Source organism: Ranitomeya imitator, chromosome 5 (assembly GCF_032444005.1).
Source record: "Ranitomeya imitator isolate aRanImi1 chromosome 5, aRanImi1.pri, whole genome shotgun sequence".
Lineage (NCBI taxonomy): Eukaryota > Metazoa > Chordata > Amphibia > Anura > Dendrobatidae > Ranitomeya > Ranitomeya imitator.
This window is the reverse complement of record NC_091286.1, coordinates 483,132,603-483,154,264: the sequence shown is the minus strand read 5'-3', so window position 1 is coordinate 483,154,264 and position 21,662 is coordinate 483,132,603.

Sequence of the window (21,662 nt, the reverse complement as noted above, 5' to 3'; positions counted from 1 at the left end):
CTGCGCATGACCGCACGGCCATGTGCTAGTATTGTCTTGTAAATATGTGTGTGTGTTGTGAGTGAAAGTCGCTCTTTAAATAACCCTCCCTATTGAATGATTGTTCGCGGAAGGTGTATGTTTGCTATCTAGTGCCCGACTTATCCAACAGGACGTAACACACATTACAGCTACCAGTTGCTGTGTCCGCCTGTACGGCGCCGTGCGCTTGCTCTGCGCTTTCCTGACCCAAGCCTGGGTGGTTAGTGGCGTCCGTCAGTGCGGCACCGCACGCATTCTTGTGCCTTTATATTATTATTTAGTTTCCTTACATTCAAAGTTGCGGTGTTGTGCCAGCAAGTGTCTAATCGGACTTCAATCCTAGTTGGGGTTGAGTTCGCTGACTTCTTGCTCGCGCTCTATGTGCGGTACCGCGGTCCTGTGACGCAACAGGATCGCTTCCTTCACGCAGGGTGAAGTTAACCCGTGCGTGTATACTTATAGTACCGCCATATAGTCCGTCTTACTAGCAGCAGGGTTTTTACCTGCACGGTGGACCTCGGACTGCGAACGCATCTAGTTCCATTTCATCTTGTACTTGGTGTGTTCCGCCAGTCCTTAACACTGTATTACAGTATATTTTCTGTGGCAGAAACTGACAGACAGATTCCACAGACTGGACTGGCACAGATGCACAGATTTGCCAATATTAATCTTCCCTTTTTGTTTTTATATGGAAGACTAGTGAATAAATCTGGCCCACTATTTTACAGTATTGTTTCTGTGGCGGAAAATGACTGACAGATACCTCAGACTGGACTGGCACAGATGCACAGATTTGCCAATATTAATCTCCCCTTCTTTTTTATGGGAGACAAGTGAATAAATCTGGCCCACTGTTTAACAGTATTGTTTCAGTGGCAGAAAAGTGACAGACAGATACCACAGACTGGACTGGCACAGATTTGCCAATATTAATCTCCCCTTTTTGTTTTTATATGGAAGACTAGTGAATAAATCTGGCCCACTGTTTTACAGTATTGTTTCTGTGGCAGAAAATGACAGACAGATACCACAGACTGGACTGGCACAGATGCACAGATTTGCCAATATTAATCTCCCCTTCTTGTTTTTGATGGGAGACTAGTGAATAAATCTGGCCCACTGTTTTAAAGAATTGTTTCAGTGGCATAAAATGACAGACCGATACCACAGACTGGACTGGCACAGATGCATAGATTTGCTAATATTAATCACCCCTTCTTTTTTTTTTTTTGATGGGAGACTAATGAATAAATCTGGCCCACTGTTTTACAGTATTGTTTCTGTGGCAGAAAATGACAGACAGATACCACAGACTGGACTGGCACAGATGCACAGATTTGCCAATATCAATCTCCCCTTTTTGCTTTTATATGGAAGACTAGTGAATAAATCTGGCCCACTGTTTTACAGTATTGTTTTTGTGGCACAAAATGACTGACAGATACAACAGACTGGACTGGCACAGATGCACAGATTTGCCAATATTAATCTCCCCTTCTTTTTTTTTTTTTGATGGGAGACTAGTGAATAAATCCGGCCCACTGTTTTACAGTATTGTTTCAGTGGCACAAAATGACAAGCAGACACCACAGACTGGACTGGCACAGATGCACAGATTTGCCAATATTAATCTCCTCTTCTTTTTTTTTTTTGATGGGAGACTAATGAATAAATCTGGCCCACTGTTTTACAGTATTGTTTCTGTGGCAGAAAATGACAGACATATACCGCAGACTGGACTGGCACAGATGCACAGATTTGCCAATATTAATCTCCCCTTTTTGTTTTTATATGGGAGACTAATGAATAAATCTGGCACACTGTTTTACAGTATTGTTTCTGTGGCATAAAATGACAGACAGATACCACAAACTGGACTGGCACAGATGCACAGATTTGCCAATATTAATCTCCCCTTCTTTTTTTTTTTGATGGGAGACTAGTGAATAAATCTGGCCCACTGTTTTACAGTATTGTTTCTGTGGCAGAAAATGACAGACAGATACCACAGACTGGACTGGCACAGATGCACAGATTTGTCAATATTAATCTCCTCTTCTTTTTTTTTTTGATGGGAGACTAGTGAATAAATCTGGCCCACTGTTTTACAGTATTGTTTCTGTGGCAGAAAATTACAGACATGTACCGCAGACTGGACTGGCACAGATGCACAGATTTGCCAATATTAATCTCCCCTTTTTGCTTTTATATGGAAGACTAGTGAATAAATCTGGCCCACTGTTTTACAGTATTGTTTTTGTGGCACAAAATGACTGACAGATACAACAGACTGGACTGGCACAGATGCACAGATTTGCCAATATTAATCTCCCCTTCTTTTTTTTTTTTGATGAGAGACTAGTGAATAAATCCGGCCCACTGTTTTACAGTATTGTTTCAGTGGCACAAAATGACAAGCAGACACCACAGACTGGACTGGCACAGATGCACAGATTTGCCAATATTAATCTCCTCTTCTTTTTTTTTTTTGATGGGAGACTAATGAATAAATCTGGCCCACTGTTTTACAGTATTGTTTCTGTGGCAGAAAATGACAGACATATACCGCAGACTGGACTGGCACAGATGCACAGATTTGCCAATATTAATCTCCCCTTTTTGTTTTTATATGGGAGACTAATGAATAAACCTGGCACACTGTTTTACAGTATTGTTTCTGTGGCATAAAATGACAGACAGATACCACAAACTGGACTGGCACAGATGCACAGATTTGCCAATATTAATCTCCCCTTCTTTTTTTTTTTGATGGGAGACTAGTGAATAAATCTGGCCCACTGTTTTACAGTATTGTTTCTGTGGCAGAAAATGACAGACAGATACCACAGACTGGACTGGCACAGATGCACAGATTTGTCAATATTAATCTCCTCTTCTTTTTTTTTTTGATGGGAGACTAGTGAATGAATCTGGCCCACTGTTTTACAGTATTGTTTCTGTGGCAGAAAATGACAGACATATACCGCAGACTGGACTGGCACAGATGCACAGATTTGCCAATATTAATCTCCCCTTTTTGCTTTTATATGGAAGACTAGTGAATAAATCTGGCCCACTGTTTTACAGTATTGTTTTTGTGGCACAAAATGACTGACAGATACAACAGACTGGACTGGCACAGATGCACTGATTGGCAATATAAATCTCCCTTTTTAGGTGTGGGACAGTGCAGAAAAATACAGTCGCACTGTTTCACACTACACAGTTTCAGCGGCAGAAAGTGGCTTGAAGATATATATATATATATATCTATATATATAATTGCCTAAGGGTTTTTCCGTCTGTCTGTCTGTCTGTCTGTCTGTCCTGGAAATCCTTGCTCTCTGATTGGTCGAGGCCGCCAGGCCTCGACCAATCAGCAACGGGCACAGCGACAATGATGTCATAAAGGACGTAGACATCTCAAGTTTCTGATTCAGCGACGGGCACAGTATCGACGTAGATGTCATAATGGTTGCCATGGCGACGATGATGTCATAAAGGTTGCCTCGACCAATCAGCGACGGGCACAGTCTGCCGCGAATTCTGGAATCAGCATTGTCCATATACTACGGGGACATGCATATTCTAGAATACCCGATGCGTTAGAATCGGGCCACAATCTAGTATATATATATATATAAAAAGGGACTGTACTACTGTTACTATCTCCCTACAGTAATCTCAGAAAAGTATGGCAGGCAGAAATAAAAAGGACTGCTGCACACAACAGTGTGGACAAACAAGATAGCAGTGCAGAAAGGAAGGAACAACAGGATTTGTGCTTTGAAAAAAGCAGTTGGTTTGCACAGCGGCGTACAAACAGCAATGCAGCTATCAGGGAGCCTTATAAGGCAGCCTTATAAGCTACAGAGCTGATGCACAGAAATCTAGCCTCCACTGTCCCTGCAAGGAAAAGGTGGTGTTGGACAGTGGAAATCGCTACAGCACAAGCGGTTTGGGGGTTTATATTCCCTGCCTAACGCTATCCCTGCTTCTGAAGATGCGGCAGCAACCTCTCCCCATGCTCAGATCAGCAGCAGTAAGATGGCGGTTGGCGTGCATGCCCCTTTATAGCCCCTGTGACGCCGCAGAAAGCAAGCCAATCACTGTAATGCCCTTCTCTAAGATGGTGGGGACTGAGACCTATGTCATCACGCTGCCCACACTCTGTGTCCACCTTCATTGGCTGAGAAATGGCGCTTAATGCGTCATATGAAACGCGACTTTGGCGCGAAGATCGCCGACCGCGTGGCCGACCCCACACAGGGATCGGGTCAGGTTTCGTGAAACCCAACTTTGCCAAAAGTCGGCGACGTATGAAAATGACCGATCCATTTCGCTCAACCCTACTGCCATCTCCTGCCCTTCGGATTTAGCTACTGGGACTTCAGTACCCACGCAACCACAAACTTCGGTATCCGGTTCCTAGCTCTCAGCTCTGAGGCAAGTTTAATCACAGCTCCACTCCCTAGGTTCTGATCTACTTCTCTCCTACTGACACCTGGAAAGGGGACCCCTCCTTGCTTACAGGCATGACATTACTCCCTCTAAGAGAGGCAATGCCACTGTAGCAACCAGATTCCTGGGGTGCCACATTTGTCTATTTGGAAGACCCATTTCCGCCCAAGCTTTAATTTCCTGTCTGATGTCTTGAGATGTTGCTTCAATATTGCCACATAATCTTCTTTTCTAATTATGCTATTTTATGAAATGCATCTGTCCCTCCTGCAGCAAAACAACACCATTACATTATGCTGCCACCCCCGTGTTTTACAGTTGGGATGGTGTTCTTAGGCGTCCATGCATCTGCTCCAAACTTAACAATGATGAAAAGTTCAATTTTAATTTCATCAGACTACAGGACATGACTCCAAAAATTATTGTCTTTGTTCCTGTGTGCATTTGCAAACATTAATCTGGCATTTTTTATGTTTCTTTTGGAGTAATGGCTTCTTCCTGGAAAAGTGGTCTTTAATAGGGTTGAGCGACCTTCACTTTTATAGGATCGGGTCGGGTTTCACGAAACCCGACTTTTGGAAAAGTCGGGTCGAGTGAAATCGGCCGATCCTATAAAAAAGTCGGGGTCGGGGTCGGCCGAAACTCGAAACCCAATGCAGTGCATTGGGTTTCCATGGTTCCCAGGGTCTGAAGGAGCGGAAACTCTCCTTCAGGCCCTGGGATCCATATTTAAGTGTAAAATATAGAATTAAAATAAAAAATATCCTTATACTTACCCTCTGACGCGCCCTGGTACTAACCGGGAACCTTCCTTCCTTAGAATCAGCCTTCCAGGACCTTCGGTGACGTCGCGGGTGACGTCGCGGCTTGTGATTGGCCGCGCGGCCGCCCATGTGACCGCTCGCGCGGCCAATCACAAGCCGCGACGTCACCCGCGACGTCACCGAAGGTCCTGGAAGGGCTGATTCTTAGGAAGGAAGGCTGTTGGAAGGAAGCAGGGCGCTTCCGAGGGTGAGTATATTCCTATTAGGTATATACTCACCCTCGGAAGTGCCCTGCTTCCTTCCGACAGCCTTCCTTCCTAAGAATCAGCCCTTCCAGGACCTTCGGTGACGTCGCGGGTGACGTTGCGGCTTGTGATTGGCCGCGCGAGCGGTCACATGGGCGGCCGCGCGGCCAATCACAAGCCGCGACGTCACCGCGACATCACGGCAAGGTCCTAGAAGCGCGGATTCGAAGGAGGAAGGCTGCCGGTTAGTACCAGGGCGCGTCAGAGGGTAAGTATTGCAATATTTTTTATTTTAATTCTATATTTTACACTTTAATCTGAATTCCGATACCAATTCCCGATATCTTAAACATATCGGGAATCGGGATCGGAATTCCGATTCCAGATTCAAAAGATCGCCGACTTCATGGCCGACCCCCCACTGGGGTCGGGTCGGGTTTCATGAAACCCGACCTTGCCAAAAGTCGGCGACTTTTGAACAATTTCGACCCGTTTCGCTCAACCCTAGTCTTTAAGCCCATGTTGATACATTATTCGTGTCATTATGGATATTGACACAATCTTACCAGCTTCCGCCATCATCTTTCCACCTTGTTTGTGCTTGCATATAATTGTTTGTACAGATGAATAAGGCACCTTCAGGTATCTTAAAATTGTATCTAGGGATGAGCCAGACTTTTGCAAGTCAACAACTCTTTTCCTGATATCTTGGCTAATTTTTTTAGACTTTCCCATGATGCTACACATAGAAGCAATTTGTTTGAGGTATGCATTGAAATACATCCACAGAGGTGTCTGTAGCTAACTCTGATGTTGCCAAAAAACCTATCAGAAACTTCCAAACACATGACATCATCATATGTGCAGTCCCAAATAGTTTAAAGGCATAGTAATCTTAGTGTATGTAAACTTTTGACTTTGCAGAAGTAATAAAAATGCCTTAAAACATTGTCTCTCTCATTATTCTGGCATTTGTCAAATATTAATAATTATGGTAATCCTAATTGATCTAAAACTGGAAAGGTTTCTTCTAATTTTATATCAGATATTGAGAAAAACATGCATATGTGTTTTTTTATAAAGTGAATGTAAACTTCCGGTTTCAGCTGTAGCTCTCAATCCTGCACCTCCACAACTGACACTCACCCACCTCATTATTTCTCACTCAAATCACTCTCCACCTACTAGAAACTATCACAATCTCTCCAATATAAAACCGATTCATTCACCTACACTCTGTCGCTCCTTCTCCTTCGAACATATTAGAAAGCTATTCAGTCTGAAACACATTCCATATCATTCACAACTTCTTTACATCTTGGCACCTATCCTTCCTTTGCCTCCACATAAAATGGTCAGCACACTCTGACACAGTTTACTTTGTTAGGCTGTGTAATAGTGGCCTTCATTTCACCCACAACAACCCGGAAGAGACAAGTTTGTCAATTTAACTGTAAGTTCATAGCCAGAGTGTGGCATGTACAGTTGAACAGGGACCCATCAGAAGAAAGTAACCTTGCCATGCTTGATGGGCATACCTGAATTGGCCAATTGGCACTAAGAACCTTAATTTTTGTAAGCACATCTGTTATGAACAGGTAATTCAGAACCACAATGGACCTTGTAGTTCAGAGCACTCAAAGTGACCTGACAATTACCAAAAACATAGGACGAGCTCTGAGACGTGGGAACTCTGCTGACCGCAATCCCTAATCCTATCCAACCACACTAGAGGTAGCCGTGGAGCGCTCCTGACCAGACCTATGCGCATCGAGCACAGCCTGAGAAACTAGCTAGCCCTAAGAAAGAAAAATAAGCCTACCTAGCCTCAGAGAAATACCCCAAAGGAAAAGGCAGCCCCCCACACATAATGACTGTGAGCCGAGATGAAAACACAAACGCAGAGATGAAATAGATCTAGCAAAGTGAGGCCCAACCCACCGAACAGACCGAAGACAGGAAAGATCGCCCCGCGGTCAACACAAAACCCCACAAACAACCACGCAGAGGGGCAAAAAGACCCTCCGCACCGACTAACGGTACGGAGGTGCTCCCTCTGCATCCCAGAGCCACCAGCAAGCAAGAAAAACCAACATAGCAAGCTGGACAGAAAAAATAGCAAACAAAAATAACACAAGCAAAACTTAGCTTATGCAGGAAAGACAGGCCACAGGAACGATCCAGGAGAAAGCAAGACCAATACTAGAACATTGACTGGAGGCCAGGAACAAAGAACTAGGTGGAGTTAAATAGAGCAGCACCTAACGACTTAACCTCATCAGCTGAGGAAGGAAACTCAGAAGCCGCAGTACCACTCTCATCCACCAAAGGAAGCTCATAGACAGAACCAGCCGAAGTACCACTCACGACCACAGGAGGGAGCTTGGCCACAGAATTCACAACAGTACCCCCCCCTTGAGGAGGGGTCACCGAACCCTCACCAGAGCCCCCAGGCCGACCAGGATGAGCCACATGAAAGGCACGAACCAGATCGGCAGCATGGACATCAGAGGCAAAGACCCAGGAATTATCTTCCTGACCATAACCTTTCCACTTAACCAGATACTAGAGTTTCCGTCTCGAAACACGAGAATCCAAAATCTTCTCCACTATATACTCCAACTCCCCTTCAACCAAAACCGGAGCAGGAGGATCAATAGATGGAACCACAGTTGCCACGTATCTCCGCAACAATGACCTATGGAACACGTTATGGATGGAAAAAGAAGCTGGAAGAGTCAAACGAAAAGACACAGGATTAAGAACCTCAGAAATCCTTTATGGACCAATGAAACGAGGCTTAAACTTAGGAGAGGAAACTTTCATAGGAATATAACGAGACGACAACCAAACCAAATCCCCAACACGAAGTCGGGGACCCACACAGCGCCTGCGGTTAGCGAAACGTTGAGCCTTCTCCTGGGACAAAGTCAAATTGTCCACTACATGAGTCCAAATCTGCTGCAACCTATCCACCACAGTATCCACACCAGGACAGTCCGAAGACTTAACCTGCCCTGAAGAGAAACGAGGGTGGAACCCAGAATTGCAGAAAAACGGCGAAACCAAAGTAGCCGAGCTGGCCCGATTATTAAGGGCGAACTCAGCCAAAGGCAAAAAGGACACCCAATCATCCTGATCAGCAGAAACAAAACATCTCAGATATGTTTCCAAGGTCTGATTGGTTCGTTCAGTCTGGCCATATGTCTGAGGATGGAAAGCCGAGGAAAAAGACAAATCAATGCCCATCCTAGCACAAAAGGCTCGCCAAAACCTCGAAACAAACTGGGAACCTCTGTCAGAAACGATATTCTCTGGAATGCCATGTAAACGAACCACATGCTGGAAAAACAATGGCACCAAATCAGAGGAGGAAGGCAATTTAGACAAGGGCACCAAATGGACCATCTTAGAGAAGCGATCACAAACCACCCAAATGACCGACATTCTTTGAGAGACGGGGAGATCCGAAATAAAATCCATAGAGATATGTGTCCAAGGCCTCTTCGGGACCGGCAAGGGCAAAAGCAACCCACTGGCACGAGAACAGCAGGGCTTAGCCCGAGCACAAATCCCACAGGACTGCACAAAAGAACGCACATCCCGTGACAGAGACGGCCACCAAAAGGATCTAGCCACCAAATCTCTGGTACCAAAGATTCCAGGATGACCAGCCAACACCGAACAATGAACCTCAGAGATAACTTTATTCGTCCACCTATCAGGGACAAACAGTTTCTCCGCTGGGCAACGGTCAGGTCTATTAGCCTTAAATTTTTGCAGCACCCGCCGCAAATCAGGGGAGATGGCAGACAAAATTACCCCCTCTTTGAAAATACCCGCCGGCTCAGGCAAACCCGGAGAATCGGGCACAAAACTCCTAGACAGGGCATCCGCCTTCACATTTTTAGAGCCCGGAAGGTACGAAACCACAAAGTCAAAACGGGAGAAAAACAGCGACCAACGAGCCTGTCTAGGATTCAACCATTTGGCAGACTCGAGATAAGTCAAGTTCTTGTGATCAGTCAAGACCACCACGCGATGCTTAGCTCCTTCAAGCCAATGACGCCACTCCTCGAATGCCCACTTCATGGCTAGCAACTTTCGATTGCCAACATCATAATTTCGCTCAGCAGGCGAAAATTTCCTGGAAAAGAAGGCGCATGGTTTCATCACCGAGCAATCAGAACTTCTCTACGACAAAACAGCCCCTGCTCCAATTTCAGAAGCATCAACCTCGACCTGGAACGGAAGCGAAACATCTGGTTGGCACAACACAGGGGCAGAAGAAAAACGACGCTTCAACTCCTGAAAAGCTTCCACAGCAGCAGAAGACCAATTGACCACATCAGCACCCTTCTTGGTTAAATCAGTCAACGGTTTAGCAATACTAGAAAAATTATTGATGAAGCGACGATAAAAATTAGCAAAGCCCAGGAACTTCTGCAGACTCTTCAGAGATGTTGGCTGAATCCAATCATAAATGGCCTGAACTTTAACAGGGTCCATCTCGATAGTAGAAGGAGAAAAAATGAACCCCAAAAATGAAATCTTCTGAACAACAAAGAGACACTTTGACCCCTTCACAAACAAAGAATTAGCACGCAGGACCTGGAACACCATTCTGACCTGCTTCACATGAGATTCCCAATCATCCGAGAAGACCAAAATATCATCCAAGTATACAATCAGGAATTTATCCAGGTACTCTCGGAAGATGTCATGCATAAAGGACTGAAACACTGATGGAGCATTAGAAAGCCCGAATGGCATAACCAGGTACTCAAAATGGCCTTCGGGCATATTAAATGCTGTTTTCCATTCATCGCCCCGTTTAATACGCTCAAAATTATATGCACCACGAAGATCTATCTTGGTGAACCAACTAGCCCCCTTAATCCGAGCAAACAAATCAGACAGCAGCGGCAAGGGGTACTGAAATTTGACCGTAATTTTAATTAGAAGGTGGTAATCAATACAAGGTCTCAGCGAACCATCCTTCTTGGCCACAAAAAAGAACCTCGCTCCCAATGGCGACGATGACGGGCGAATATGACCCTTCTCCAAAGACTCCTTCACGTAACTCCGCATAGCAGCGTGCTCAGGTACAGATAAATTAAACAGTCGACCCTTAGGAAACTTACTACCAGGAATCAAATCGATAGCACAATCAAAATCCCTATGCGGAGGTAGGGCATTGGACTTGGGCTCATCGAATACATCCCGGTAATCAGACAAGAACTCTGGGACCTCAGAAGGGGTGGATGATGAGATAGACAGAAATGGAACATCACCATGTACCCCCTGACAACCCCAGCTGGACACAGACATTGATTTCCAATCTAATACTGGGTTATGGACTTGTAGCCATGGCAACCCCAACACGACCACATCATGCAGATTATGCAACACCAGAAAGCAAATATCCTCCCGGTGCGCAGGAGCCATGCACATGGTCAGCTGGGTCCAATACTGAGTCTTATTCTTGGCCAAAGGCGTAGCATCAATTCCTCTCAATGGAATAGGACACTGCAAGGGCTCCAAGACAAACCCACAGCGCCTAGCAAACTCCAAGTCCATCAAATTCAGGGCAGCGCCTGAATCCACAAATGCCATGACAGAATAGGAAGGCAAAGAGCAGATCAAAGTAACGGACAAAAGAAATTTCGACTGTACCGTACCAATGGTGGCAGACCTAGCGAACCGCTTAGTGCGCTTAGGACAATCGGAGATAGCATGAGTGGAATCGCCACAGTAGAAACACAGCCCATTCTGATGTCTGTGTTCTTGCCTTTCAGTTCTGGTCAAAGTCCTATCGCACTGCATAGGCTCAGGTTTATGCTCAGATAATACCGCCAAATGGTGCACAGATTTACGCTCACGCAAGCATCGACCGATCTGAATGGCCAAAGACATAGACTCATTCAGACCAGCAGGCATACGAAATCCCACCATGACATCCTTAAGGGCTTCAGAGAGACCCTTTCTGAAAATAGCTGCCAGCGCACATTCATTCCATTGAGTGAGCACAGACCACTTTCTAAACTTCTGACAATAAATCTCTATCTCATCCTGACCCTGACACAGAGCCAGCAAATTTTTCTCTGCCTGATCCACTGAATTAGGTTCATCGTACAGCAATCCGAGTGCCAGAAAAAACGCATCAATATTACATAATGCAGGATCTCCTGGCGCAAGGGAAAATGCCCAGTCTTGAGGGTCGCCACGTAATAAAGAAATAATGATCTTAACTTGTTGAACTGGGTCACCAGAGGAGCGGGGTTTCAAAGCCAGAAATAGTTTACAATTATTTTTAAAATTCAAAAACTTAGCTCTATCTCCAGAAAATAACTCAGGAATAGGAATTTTAGGTTCTAACATAGGATTCTGAACCACTAAATCTTGAATGTTCTGTACATTTATAGCGAGATTATCCATCAAAGAGAACAGACCCTGAATGTCCATGTCCACACCTGTGTTCTGAACCACCCTGATGTAAAGGGGAAAAGAAAGACAGAACACAGTGCAAAGAAAAAAAAATGGTCTCAGAACTTCTCTTTTCCCTCTATTGAGAAGCATTAGTACTTTGGGCCTCCAGTACTGTTATGAACAGGTAATTCAGAACCACAATGGACCTTGTAGTTCAGAGCACACAAAGTGACCTGACAATTACCAAAAACATAGGACGAGCTCTGAGACGTGGGAACTCTGCTGACCGCAATCCCTAATCCTATCCAACCACCATTTTGAATACCTTGTGATGCCATTCGGACTCTCTAATGCTCCATCTGTTTTTCAGTCCTTCATGCATGATATCTTCCGGACTTATCTTGATAAATTCTTGATTGTATATTTGGACGATATTTTGATTTTTTCCGATGATTGGGAGTCTCATGTGCAACAGGTCAGGATGGTATTTCAGGTCCTTCGTGACAATGCTGTTATGAACAGGTGATTCAGAACCACAATGGACCTAGTGGTTAAGAGCACACAAAGTGACCTGATAGTTACTAACATAGGATGAGCTCTGAGACGTGGGAACTCTGCTGACCGCAATCCCTAATCCTATCATACCACACTAGAGGTAGCCGTGGAGCGCTCCTGACCAAACCTAGGCGCCTCGGGCACAGCCTGAGAAACTAGCTAGCCCTGAAGATAGAAAGATAAGCCTACCTTGCCTCAGAGAAATTCCCCAAAGGAAAAGGCAGCCCCCCACATATAATGACTGTGAGTTAAGATGAAAATACAAACACAGAGATTAAATAGATTTTAGCAAAGTGAGGCCCGACTTACTGAATAGACCGAGGATAGGAAAGATAGCTTTGCGGTCAACACAAAACCCCACAAACAACCACGCAGAGGGGCAAAAAGACCCTCCGCACCGACTAACGGTACGGAGGTGCTCCCTCTGCATCCCAGAGCCACCAGCAAGCAAGAAAAACCAACATAGCAAGCTGGACAGAAAAAATAGCAAACAAAAATAACACAAGTAAAACTTAGCTTATGCAGGAAAGACAGGCCACAGGAACGATCCAGGAGAAAGCAAGACCAATACTAGAACATTGACTGGAGGCCAGGAACAAAGAACTAGGTGGAGTTAAATAGAGCAGCACCTAACGACTTAACCTCATCAGCTGAGGAAGGAAACTCAGAAGCCGCAGTACCACTCTCATCCACCAAAGGAAGCTCATAGACAGAACCAGCCGAAGTACCACTCACGACCACAGGAGGGAGCTTGGCCACAGAATTCACAACACACATCTTTTTGAGTAGTAAAGTCTAGATTCAATGGTTTTAATGTTTTTCAGTATTTTCACATGGCCTAACTTATGCCGATTGCTGCTGTGTTTTCTTTTTCTATCTATCTATCTATCTATCTATCTATCTATCTATCTATCTATCTATCTATCTATCTATCAGAATAAATTACATCACACTTTACCTTGTGCAAGAAGCCTGTTGCCTCAGAGTAACCTTCGACTCTGCCTTGTCCTTCAAACCACACATTCAATTCTTATCATATTCTGCGACCTCAACTAAAATGCTAGTGAATGCCCTCATCTCATTATATCCTGCATCAACTAAAATATTATGTTCTTAGGTGGCCTTCCTGCTTATAGTCTTGCTCCTCTCCCGTTTGTCCTTAACTCTGTGGCCCAACTAATATATCTCTCTTCTCTCTACTACTTTATCCTCTGGAAACAACTTTATCGGCTACTTGTTCCCTAACATATCCACTTCAGATTTCTAACATTAACCTACAAAGCCGTCCATAATCTGTCTCCGGCACATACAGTATCTCACTAGTGTTGAGCGATACCGTCCGATACTTGAAAGTATCGGTATCGGATAGTATCGGCCGATACCCGAAAAATATCGGATATCGCCGATACCGATATCCGATACCAATACAAGTCAATGGGACACCAAGTATCGGAAGGTATCCTGATGGTTCCCAGGGTCTGAAGGAGAGGAAACTCTCCTTCAGGCCCTGGGATCCATATTAATGTGTAAAATAAAGAATTAAAATAAAAAATATTGATATATTCACCTCTCCGGCGGCCCCTGGACATCACGCTGGTAACCGGCAGGCTTCTTTGTTTAAAATGAGCGCCTTTAGGACCTGCGAATGACGTCGCGGCTTCTGATTGGTCGCGTGCCGCTCATGTGACCGCCACGCGACCAATCAGAAGCCGCGACGTCATTCGCAGGTCCTTAATTCCTAGAATTAGGAGTTTAGTGAATGAGAATGACGTCGCGGCTTCTGATTGGTCGCGTGGCAGTCACATGAGCGGCACGCGACCAATCAGAAGCCGCGACGTCATTCGCAGGTCCTAAAGGCGCTCATTTTAAACAAAGAAGCCTGCCGGTTACCAGCGTGATGTCCAGGGGCCGCCGGAGAGGTGAATATATCAATATTTTTTATTTTAATTCTTTATTTTACACATCCCTATGGATCCGATACCGATACCCGATACCACAAAAGTATCGGATCTCGGTATCGGAACTCCGATACCGCAAGTATCGGCCGATACCCGATACTTGCGGTATCGGAATGCTCAACACTACTTCTCACACATTATCTCCACTTATCTCTTCCACACTCCTACATTTCTCATTGAATCGCCCCTTAGACATTTTCAAAGTACAGTATGCCCCATCTTCTGGAATTATGTGCCCCAATATGTCTGATAGTTCACCGCATTCGGTATTTTCAGCTGGAACTTGAAAGTTAACTACCTGCAATGACCCTGCTGCTACCTCAACACTGCTGCAGCCTCCCAGCCTACTGTCACTTTCCCCAATATCCTGCAAACTGTAAGTCCACAAGGGAAGGGCCCTCTCCCTTTGGACTAATCTGTCATTGTTAGTATGTTCATTGCAATTTATATTTGTATTTTCTATGTAACCCCTTTTCACATGTACAATACCATGGAATCAATGGTGCTATAAAAATAAATAAGAACCAAAATAAATAGTAATAATAAAAATAGATCATCTTAATCCATCTGTTTATGTGTCTTACAGAGAAGCTGATTGCTGCTTTAAAGGTGAATAAATTCCCCCTACCTCTTGGGTCCCCGTCTGACAGCAGTAGTTATGCCATTATGTCCATGCCTTCATTTTCTCCTTACTTTAGCTTACACCTAATAATAGAAGGTCACTATTTTAAACCTGCTAAACTTCTTTCTGAAATAGTGAATGTCATTTTTTTGCATTTTCATTTTTTATTTAACTTCTTCCGAGAACAGTAACTTTAATTTTTACAATAGAATAGCTTATAAAGGGCTAATTTTGTTTTGCTGGACAACTTGTGGTTTGAATGACACCCTTCATTTTACCATTCAATATACTGGGAAATTGGAAAAAAAATGGTTGTTATGAAATTGCAAAAAAAAAGGTAATTTCTGTAAGGCTACGGTCACACTATCAGTATGTGGTCACTATTTTACATCAGTATTTGTAAGGCTACTTTCACACTAGCGTTTTTTTCAATACGTCGCAATGCGTCGTTTAGGGGAAAAAATGCATCCTGCAAAGTTGTCTGCAGGATGCGTTTTTGCCCCATAGACTAATATTAGCGACAAATTGCGATGCATTGACACACGTCGCAACCGTCGTGCGATGGTTGCGCCATGTTGTGGCGGACCGTCGGGAGCAAAAAACGTTACATGTAACGTTTTTTGCTTCCGATGGTCCGCCATTTCTGACCACGCATGCGCGGCCGTAACTCCTCCCCCACCTCCCACACCCCACAATGGGGCAGCGGATGCACTGGAAAAATGCATCCGCTGCCCCCGTTGTGCGGCGCATTCACTGCTAGCGTTGGTACCTCGTCGCTAGTGTGAAAGTAGCCTAAGCCAAAACCACGAGTGGAACAAACACAGGGGAAAGCTATAATAGAAACATGTCACCAAGTCTGTATGTTTGACCAACTCATTGTTTTGGCTAACAAATACTGATGTGAAATACTGACCAAATACTGATTGCGTGACCGTAGCCTTATTGTTTTTTATATTTTGCTTTTGTGGCATTCATTGCATTGTAAAAGTGACCTGGTAACATGATTCTAAAGGTCAGCATGATTACCGCGTTTTCATACAGTTGTTTTATTTAAGTGACAAACTAAAATCGGAAATAAATAAGAAAAAAATTTTGCCCAGATATGTTTTTCCAAAAGTGACATCACTTGCAGGGTCTGCGCTGATCTCTGCAAGCAGGGTATTCATCTTACAATATTCACTGACAGTGTTTTCTGTTGCCGGCTTGTTACTTCTAATTAGACTCAGTCAGAGAGTGCACTGACATTGTGCACACTGAACAGAGAAAAGAATTTACTGTGCATCCATCAAAATTGACAAACAACTAGCCCAAGCCCTGAAACAAAGATTACTGAAGACACTTATTTCAGGGCGGGGCAGAGACTTCCTCAGTGTCTACAGCCTTTGCCCACTGATGATGCTTTGTTAAAGTATCCCAGCATGCACTGGGATTCTCTAACTTACTTTCCTCAAAAATGGAAGTAGAAAAAAAGTACAAAAGTAAGATAATGTAGCTGGGGAAGCATAAGGAAATTTTAATTAAAGTTAATAGAAAATAGATTAGATGGTGGCATTAAATAGATAGGCATTTTGAATAAAAATTTGTTTGCATTTTCGACCAACCCTATAAACAGAATACTTTGAACAATAATTTTTGTTTGTCAAGTTACAACAATTTTTCCCTTTATGCCCTGCCCTGCATAAAAGTCCCAATCCTGTGCATGGTTCTACGAAGGGAAGTCACCCCTGTAGTTGTCCCCCCCTCCATCACAAAAAAAGATATTTTTTTCAAAAAGTGAAGAAGAAGCTGAAACCTAAATAAAATTGTCATATTAGTCATAGAAGCTCAGCAACTTTTTATAATGACAGTTTTTGCCCCTTATGCCTTAATAGAATATCAGTAATTCTTGTGTGCTAAAGTACAACATTTTTTCTCTTTGCGTTCTGCCTCATGAAGGGGCGCAATCATGAGTAGGATCTTAGTGGGCAAATTCACTAGGGTTGATATCCCCTAAACAGTTACTATCAAGAGGAAGTGTTAGGGCACACAAAATGCATGTGTTCTTGCCTTAGTTGTCTGCAGCCAAATTGTATATTTGACGTTTACGGCCGGAAAAATCACAGGACATGGACAATGAGTCATGTCTAGTGTTGAGCGATACCGTCCGATACTTGAAAGTATCGGTATCGGATAGTATCGGCCGATACCCGAAAAATATCGGATATCGCCGATACCGATATCCGATACCAATACAAGTCAATGGGACATCAAGTATCGGAAGGTATTCTCATGGTTCCCAGGGTCTGAAGGAGAGGAAACTCTCCTTCAGGCCCTGGGATCCATAGGGATGTGTAAAATAAAGAATTAAAATAAAAAATATTGATATGCTCACCTCTCCGGCGGCCCCTGGACTTCACACTGCTAACCGGGAGGCTTCTTTGTTTAAAAAGCGCGCCTTTTGGACCTGTGAATGACGTCCCGGCTTCTGATTGGTCGCGTGCCGCCCATGTGACCGGCACGCGACCAATCAGAGGCCGCGACGTCATTCGCAGGTCCTCAATTCCTAGAATTAGCAGTTTTGTGAATGAGAATGACGTCGCGGCTTCTGATTGGCCGCGTGCCGGTCACATGGGCGGCACGCGGCCAATCAGAAGCCGCGACGTCATTCTCATTCACAAAACTGCTAATTCTAGGAATTGAGGACCTGCGAATGACGTCGCGGCCTCTGATTGGTCGTGTGCCGGTCACATGGGCGGCACGCGACCAATCAGAAGCCGGGACGTCATTCACAGGTCCAAAAGGCGCGCTTTTTAAACAAAGAAGCCTCCCGGTTAGCAGTGTGAAGTCCAGGGGCCGCCGGAGAGGTGAGCATATCAATATTTTTTATTTTAATTCTTTATTTTCCACATTCCTATTGATTCGATACCGATACCCGATATCACAAAAATATCGGATCTCGGTATCGGAATTCCGATACCGCAAATATCGGCCGATACCCGATACTTGCGGTATCGGAATGCTCAACACTAGTCATGTCTCAAATGAATTCTGGTTTATTGGTTGAAATGTACAATCATTTATTGGAAAAATATGGGGCTTTACCACACATTACCTCATTCCCTTATCTCATAATTATTGCTGGTCATTGCTGATTTCTGTTGCCCACATGTCATTATCTATATTACTCTAATGGTTAATCAATTAGATCAAGCTGAGGTCTTGCACGTAGCATGTTGATCTTTGATATACATGAGGGGAGAGGAGACTGGTGCATCTTGGTACAGGCATATTCAGTATTATTCATTCTTGATTAGCTCAGTGGACATGTCAAATCAGAGTCCACTTGAGTGTTGTATAACATTTGACAGGTATAACTTGGAGCACTTTCCAACTTGTTAAATAACAAAAGATGCAGCACTCACCAGAATCTTGCTGAAGATAGTGTCGTTTATTCGCTTAAAGCAGTGTGAGACATTATGCGGAGAGGCGGCAGGAAAGAGGATTAGGTGCGGGGGAGAGGAGAAGGACTACGGCCGTTTCACGCAAATGCGCTTCCACGGGTCCAGGTGCTGGTTATACCTGTCAAAATGTTATACAACACTCAAGTGGACTCTGATTTGACATGTCCACTGAGCTAATCAAGAATGAATAATACTGAATATGTCTGTACCAAGATGCACCAGTCTCCTCTCCCCTCATGTATATCAAAGATCAACATGCTACGTGCAAGACATCAGCTTGATCAGCTTGAAAGTCTGTCTGCTTTATATGCTAAGCACCACCCGGCATCTGCAAATACATAGACTGGTGGCTTGAAGTTTATGATGAGACTCCTCCTATACTGTTACTGCCTGTGAAGATTAACATACCGAGTGCCGCTCAGTTCCCTTTCTGCGGGTCAGATAACTTGGAGCACGTTCACACTTTATTTAATATCTGTGATTTTTATACATATTCAGCAAAGCATCCATATTGTCTGCAAGTGTCTTTTTTTAATATCTTCAGATCTTATACATATATCCTTAACAGAAGATAAATTAGCATTTTGTGCCTTAACATGCTCAGGGTCCTGTCTAGGGAATTTCCCTAGATGCTTCTCCAAAAAAAATTGATTTCAATGGACCACATAATGCATGTAAAGTTCCAGTTTGTAACTAATCCTATCGAAGGTAGATGGCAACACCAATATCAATTCCAAGGAAAGAACCATAGTCACTGCTAGTGAAAGTATAAAGAAGATGACTTTATTGAATTATAGCAGTCATCAGTAGTGTTGAGCATTCCGATACCGCAAGTATCGGGTATCGGCCGATACTTGCGGTATCGGAATTCCGATACCGAGATCCGATACTTTTGTGGTATCGGGTATCGGTATCGGATCCATAGGGATGTGTAAAATAAAGAATTAAAATAAAAAATATTGATATATTCACCTCTCCGGCGGCCCCTGGACATCACGCTGGTAACCGGCAGGCTTCTTTGTTTAAAATGAGCGCGTTTAGGACCTGCGAATGACATCGCGGCTTCTGCTTGGTCGCGTGCCGCTCATGTGACCGCCACGTGACCAATCAGAAGCCGCGACGTCATTCGCAGGTCCTAAATTCCTAGAATTAGGAGTTTAGTGAATGAGAATGACATCGCGGCTTCTGATTGGTCGCGTATCGGTCACATGAGCGGCACGCGACCAATCAGAAGCCGCGACATCATTCGCAGGTCCTAAACGCGCTCATTTTAAACAAAGAAGCCTGCCGGTTACCAGCGTGATGTCCAGGGGCCGCCGGAGAGGTGAATATATCAATATTTTTTATTTTAATTCTTTATTTTACACATTAATATGGATCCCAGGGCCTGAAGGAGAGTTTCCTCTCCTTCAGACCCTGGGAACCATCAGGATACCTTCCGATACTTGGTGTCCCATTGACTTGTATTGGTATCGGATATCGGTATCGGCGATATCCGATATTTTTCGGGTATCGGCCGATACTATCCGATACTGATACTTTCAAGTATCGGACTGTATCGCTCAACACTAGTCATCAGGTATCTTCCATTGAGGTTGATTGCATGTGATACTTTATCAAATGAAAATACAATTCAGGTATACCTACATAATGATTATAGAAGGAGCATAAGTGAGAGTTCAGCTTCTACACAAACAGTTGACTGAATGCATGTTTCTTGGGCAGACGAAAGTCTAACTGATGAGGCAATGGAGAGAGCAGGAATACTACATAAAACTGTATATGTAAAGTGATGATGGAGCTGATGACAATGATGGGTAAGTAGCACAATTTGTGGGTGAAGCTTGAATCTTGTTTATCTTGCTTATCATTTGGTTTTCTCCACATGAGCAGGTGATGTCGTTCCATGGGCTGGCACAGACACACCTAGTTCCTAGTCCAGAATATACACAGTTTATTTTCAAACAGCACAGTTTTCACAAAGCAATAAATTGGTAAAAAATGTTAGCATCAGGATGCTTACACATACAGTGGGGCAAAAAAGTATTTAGTCAGTCAGCAATAGTGCAAGTTCCACCACTTAAAAAGATGAGAGGCGTCTGTAATTTACATCATAGGTAGACCTCAACTATGGGAGACAAACTGAGAAAAAAAAATTCAGAAAATCACACTGTCTGTTTTTTTATCATTTTTTTTGCATATTATGGTGGAAAATAAGTATTTGGTCAGATACAAACAATCAAGATTTCTGGCTCTCACAGACCTGTAACTTCTTCTTTAAGAGTCTCCTCTTTCCTCCACTCATTACCTGTAGTAATGGCACCTGTTTAACCTTGTTATCAGTATAAAAAGACACATGTGCACACCCTCAAACAGTCTGACTCCAAACTCCACTATGGTGAAGACCAAAGAGCTGTCAAAGGACACCAGAAACAAAATTGTAGCCCTGCACCAGGCTGGGAAGACTGAATCTGCAATAGCCAACCAGCTTGGACTGAAGAAATCAACAGTGGGAGCAATAATTAGAAAATGGAAGACATACAAGACCACTGATAATCTCCCTCGATCTGGGGCTCCACGCAAAATCCCACCCCGTGGGGTCAGAATGATCACAAGAACGGTGAGCAAAAATCCCAGAACTACTCGGGGGGACCTAGTGAATGAACTGCAGAGAGCTGGGACCAATGTAACAAGGCCTACCATAAGTAACACACTACGCCACCATGGACTCAGATCATGCAGTGACAGACGTGTCCCACTGCTTAAGCCAGTACATGTCCGGGCCCGTCTGAAGTTTGCTAGAGAGCATTTGGATGATCCAGAGGAGTTTTGGGAGAATGTCCTATGGTCTGATGAAACCAAACTGGAACTGTTTGGTAGAAACACAACTTGTCGTGTTTGGAGGAAAAAGAATACTGAGTTGCATCCATCAAACACCATATCTACTGTAAAGCATGGTGGTGGAAACATCATGCTTTGGGCTGTTTCTCTGCAAAGGAGCCAGGACGACTGATCCGGGTACATGAAAGAATGAATGGGGCCATGTATCGTGAGATTTTGAGTGCAAACCTCCTTCCATCAGCAAGGGCATTGAAGATGAAACGTGGCTGGGTCTTTCAACATGACAATGATCCAAAGCACACCGCCAGGGCAACAAAGGAGTG